Source organism: Centruroides vittatus, unplaced genomic scaffold (assembly GCF_030686945.1).
Source record: "Centruroides vittatus isolate TY-2023 unplaced genomic scaffold, ASM3068694v2 contig_10, whole genome shotgun sequence".
In the NCBI taxonomy this organism is placed as follows: Eukaryota; Metazoa; Arthropoda; class Arachnida; order Scorpiones; family Buthidae; genus Centruroides; species Centruroides vittatus.
Window position 1 is genome coordinate 2,749,192 of NW_027120658.1, and position 5,118 is coordinate 2,754,309.

A 5,118-nucleotide genomic window follows, 5' to 3' on the forward strand; every position below is an offset into this window, starting at 1 on the left:
TGTTTAGTGTCTAAAAGTCATTTCTTCGGTGGAAATGAAACTTGCTTAAATCCCAAGTTGATATGTGACTTTAGAAAACGATTGTCCCAATGGAGAAGAGGAAGGTTTCCACTGCAGTTTTGCTTGTGCAAAACAGGGATGCTCTTAAAAATGTATGAGAACTCCAGAAGGTCCTACTTGCTACTGTAATCCTGGCTTTAACTTATCCAAAAACAAGACTTGTCTACGTAGATATAAAGAATGTCGATTATATGGCTATTGCAGTCAAAAATGTTAACACAAGCATGGAGGAGCTGTCTGTAGTTGTTATGACGATTATTTCACTGTTAACAACAGTTTAAGCTACTTTAGGCGGAGATCCTCTTTTAATCTTCAGCGATTCTGTTAGTTTTATCGCTGTACTGTTGAAAAATGCATATAAATTTCCCATAATTCACCATAGCAGTTCAACTTATGGTTTGGGTTTCGACATATTAAAAAATAGTGTATTGGACGCAAAGCGAACTCCAAAAGAATGCCTCTAATGTTTCTGAAAATATCAGAACTTCAGATAACATTAGAAACGAAATTACCATAAGTTTGGAAGAGCCTCAAGATATCAGGATAGACTGGGTAGCTTGACACATTTATATCGTTGATAATGCTCTGTGATCAGTTATTGTATGTAAATTGAAAGCCTCATTCTGTCTGGTACTTGTTGAAAACACTACAAATCTTAGTTTCTCCTTCTGGGTTTATGTACTGGAGTGCATGGGGATGCTGCAATCTACAAAGAAAGCATGGACTGGAGTCGGAAAACTGTTTTTGTGTCAATAAACATAATTTGGCCAAATGGTTTAGCATTAGATAAAGTTGGCAACATGTTATATTGGACTGATGCTAAAGATATGTCTATAAGCAGAATAAGCTTGAATGAAATATATAGAAAGAAAATTGTTCACAGTAGAATATTTCTCTTCATTCAATTGCCGTTTTCGAAGATATATTGGACAGACTGGAGCAAATTCTCAATAGAAAATGTAATAAATTTACAGGCAAAAACCACACCACTCTGCATAAGTTTACAAACCCTTTGAAACTGTCACTATAGTGCATCCTGTTGTTTTTGTTCTGTTGTTTAACAACAATTCGTGCAGTCATTTGTACCTCCTAGCTCCTGGAGGAAAATATACATCTATGTGTATTACAGGATTCTTCTTGTCTCCTGACGGGAGAACTTGTCTCATTGACTTGGATGCTCGTTTATATCTGATAGACGACGACATATTTATCAAATATCAACTAAAGCTAAGAATAGTAGCAAACCTTTCCCAGGTCCTGTAGCTGATTTGAAATTCGATCCATAAACCAGAATGTTGTATATAGGAGAGAATGAAAAGTAAAGGACATGTACCCAATTACAGTAAAACGTTGTTATTGAAAATGACATATCCGATATAACTGGACTTGACTACGACTATGAAGGTGAAAATATCTTTTGGACTGATAGTGACAAAGATACGATAGAAGAAATAGATCCTTCAGGAAAACCCTTGTTGGTGGATTAATGAGACCCATTGGCATCGCTCTGTACTCAGAAAGAGGCCTAAAGTTTGCAGCTATCTTGGGACACGAATCTCGTGTAGTCATGTTCAATATGACTGGCGAAAACCAAAGAAAAATTAGCGCAGCTGTCGATTTCTACATGTGTGTCTTCGTCGATAGGCATGGCAACAGACTTTATTGGGCAAATACATTTGGGAAAAAAATCTTAACGAGGAAATTTGAGTCCGGAAGCAGTTTCAAAATCGCAATGCGCAATACTGGTCACGTCATAATCGATGACCAAAATATATATTGGTTGGACGGAGAACATGTGTGTTAAATTTCGTGACCAAAAATTCTAATCCTAAAACCATAATTTATGGCAATTAAGACAAGCTGCATGTAAATAGAAAACTTGAAACTTGTCTATGTCAATTCACTAATTACCAAGTAAGGAATTTGTACCGCTTCAAAAGGCACTCAACTATGTCTTCTTTTGCCTACTAGTTCCATTTTCTCTTGTCAAACTGGCTTCACATTGTCTAGTGACAAACGCTCTTGCGAAGTTGCTGAATGCCCTTCGACATCTTTCCGATGTGGGAATGGAAAATGCATAGCAAAGGACAAGAAATGTGATGGAAGAACAGGTTGTCTGGTTGGCGCCGATGAAATGGATTGTTCGTTAACGAGTGGTAATAGTGCCAATGGGAGATGCATTAATATAAGATGGCAGTGTGACAATACTAATTATTACTAAGATAATTCGGATGAAGGAAACTGTGCCTCTACAAAGCATATTCTGCTTACTGTGCTTCCACACATTTCCGACTTCGATTTGATTCTCGATGATGAAAATGAGACTTATTGCGCTGGTCCTCAGTGTCCTCGTAATATGATGCGTTGCAACAGCGGTCAGTATATTCCGGACACTTGGCAATGTGGTGGAGAAAGAAATTGTTCAGATAATACGGATGAAGACAACTGCAGCAAAACCATGGCATGTGGTGCTGATTAGTTTCGATGTGAAACTTTTCTGTGCATTCCTAAACAACTGGTCTGCGACACTTTAAATGACTATCTTTTCGGAGAAGATAAAACTAAAGGCAAGTTTAAATGCAAAGATGATAAAGCATGTATTTATTAAAAAGACATGTGACAAAATGAAAGACTGTCCTGATGGACTTGAAGAACTTGATTGCTTCGTGAAGTGCGAAAACTTCGAATTTTCCTGTCTCTCGAACGAGTGCATTCCTTCGTCTTGGAGATGCGGCCCGGATTGCGTAGACTGAAGTGACGAAGATCTTCTCCAATGTCATTGTACAACAGCAACAACCACCTTTTTGAGTCCCTTAAAATTTTCTTCCTGTCCAGAAACAAAGTTTAGGTGACAGTCTAATACATGCATAACCCTGGATAAAGTTTGTGATGTAAGATCACATTGTTAAGATATCTCGAACGAGGGAGATCATTGTAAGGACACGTGTGGTTCGAATAATCATAGATCCGCCCATACTTGTGCTCACGAACCAAGAAGGACCATTCTGCCAACGCCATGAAGGTTTCGAGTTAGGCATCGATAAAATATCCTGCTTGGATGTCGACGAATGTCAGCAGCTCGGCTCTTGTAGCCATTTCTGCCTTAATACAAAATGCAGCTACATCTACACATTTGACGATGGCTACTCTCTGCAACACAATGGAGGATGCGAAGCTATCGAAGGTATCCGTTGTTGCTTTTGTTAGTTCGGAATGATATTAGAGTTATAGATTTGTTGTATCTTAGTTAGAAACATTAATGGAATTAACAAGATCGTAGCCACAATTTCGTAGCCGCAGGAGACACGATTAATCATTTGGGGTGATACAGTGAAGAAATCCATTATGTATTACTCGCTGGAAAACCTCACAATGAGCACTACTTAATACTTCGGACAATGTAACTCTAGTAGCCTATGATCGGGTTGGATTGAACTATTACTACGTTTCTGATTACTCTGTGCATTTTTGCAACAACAGAGCTTATTGTGCCACTCTCTTAGATGATGAAAGGATCAATACTTTCAAATTCGTGCCTACTGACGGAATAATGTTCATTGATCTTGTTAAGGCGATAAGTAAAATGAAAATGGATGGAAGCAATTATGGGGAAATAGTTTCTCACAAAGTAGTGAATCTCTTGTCTATTGATCAGATCTTAAGACACATATACTGGTAGAATTTAAACGTGATGTAATCACTTCTATCAATTATAATAGAGCCAACTTACAAATTGTTATCTCAAAAGCAAAATTTCCTTTCGCTCCGTCACTGTTCAAGGATTACTTACACTGGTCTAAATGGGTGTCGGATTATATTTTGAAATACAACAAATTCAATTGTGAAGATCCACTCATCGTCATCATCACTCAGGGTGGGAGCACCGTGTGGCAACTGCTTGTTTTTCATCCTGTACTTCGTCCAAGCATTCTTAATCCTCGTGAACGAAGTCCGTATGATCATCTTTATCTACTAAAGAACAACAATTGTTCTTGCAAATGTAGTGATGGCATTAATCTAGTATCTGGCCAATGTCGAGAAACCTGCACTCTTGATAACTGCTACAACCACGGATTAAGCGAAATCTTGGAACGACTAAACAATGCAACTGTTTAATGGGCTATGAAGATAAGAGATAGGAGAACAAAATTCAAAGCATGATAGCAAATATTGAAGAAAGTGGAAATGGGTAGATTACTGGCGCTGTTATTGGCATTATTCTCGTCTTGATCATTGTCGTCTTCACCTATTTGTATCTGAAGGACATGTCAAAAATTCATAATCGTGGACGCAACATAATCGTCTCTAGGAATTCCTTCTTGCAAAAGGAAGAACCTGTAATTATAAATTATAAATACGGAATACTCTAATTCTACTAAAAGAAACTAAAACGGAGAGCGATTTATGTAGCAAGACAGAGGTTAATGGTAGTTACAAGAAATGGCGCAACCTTGATAAAGAACTGGAGAGATCTTCGAATGGGCATCACCTGTAAAGAAATAAGCGGCTGAATTGTAACTCAGCTTAGAGCCTCGCATTATAAATCTATAGCTTAGGGCATGTATTTTTACTTTGTGCATGGAAGGACTTTAGGCTACAAGTCCAGCCCTTGCAAACGTCCCAACCTTTAGATTACTTTACAAAATTAGATTTAATTAGCCTCTTTCTTTGCTGACTAAAATAAGAATAAATTAAAAATTAAATAGTTATTATTACATTTTTAAATACAGCAAAAGTGTCCATAGACCCCAAGTGACTCAGTAATTTATTGACACACCTGATAAACCGATCGACCACCTCAGGGGTTGCTAGAGACCAGGTTGGAATCCCATAATTTAGTTTACACGGTGATAACTATAATAATGGTAAAAACTATGTTTTCAATTTATCACCCACACCAAAATTTCTGTAAAAAGACACTATTTGATTATTTTTTGATGGAACAGCCCGTAGACAAATTTACTTAATTCCTACTCAATAATAGTGATTAAAGAAAGAACCCAGTAGATAGGTGTCTAGAGAATGCAGCTTTTGATATTGTTCGTGGTAAGACATGCC

The 5,118-nt window shown here is 37.5% G+C and overlaps 2 pseudogenes; both read left to right on the top strand.

Annotated features, from left to right (window-relative positions):
- Window positions 1-289: 289 nt before the first annotated feature.
- Window positions 290-2,721, top strand: LOC136980172 (low-density lipoprotein receptor 2-like; annotated as a pseudogene).
- LOC136980243 (vitellogenin receptor-like) lies at window positions 2,685-4,176 on the top strand (annotated as a pseudogene).
- Window positions 4,177-5,118: the final 942 nt, after the last annotated feature.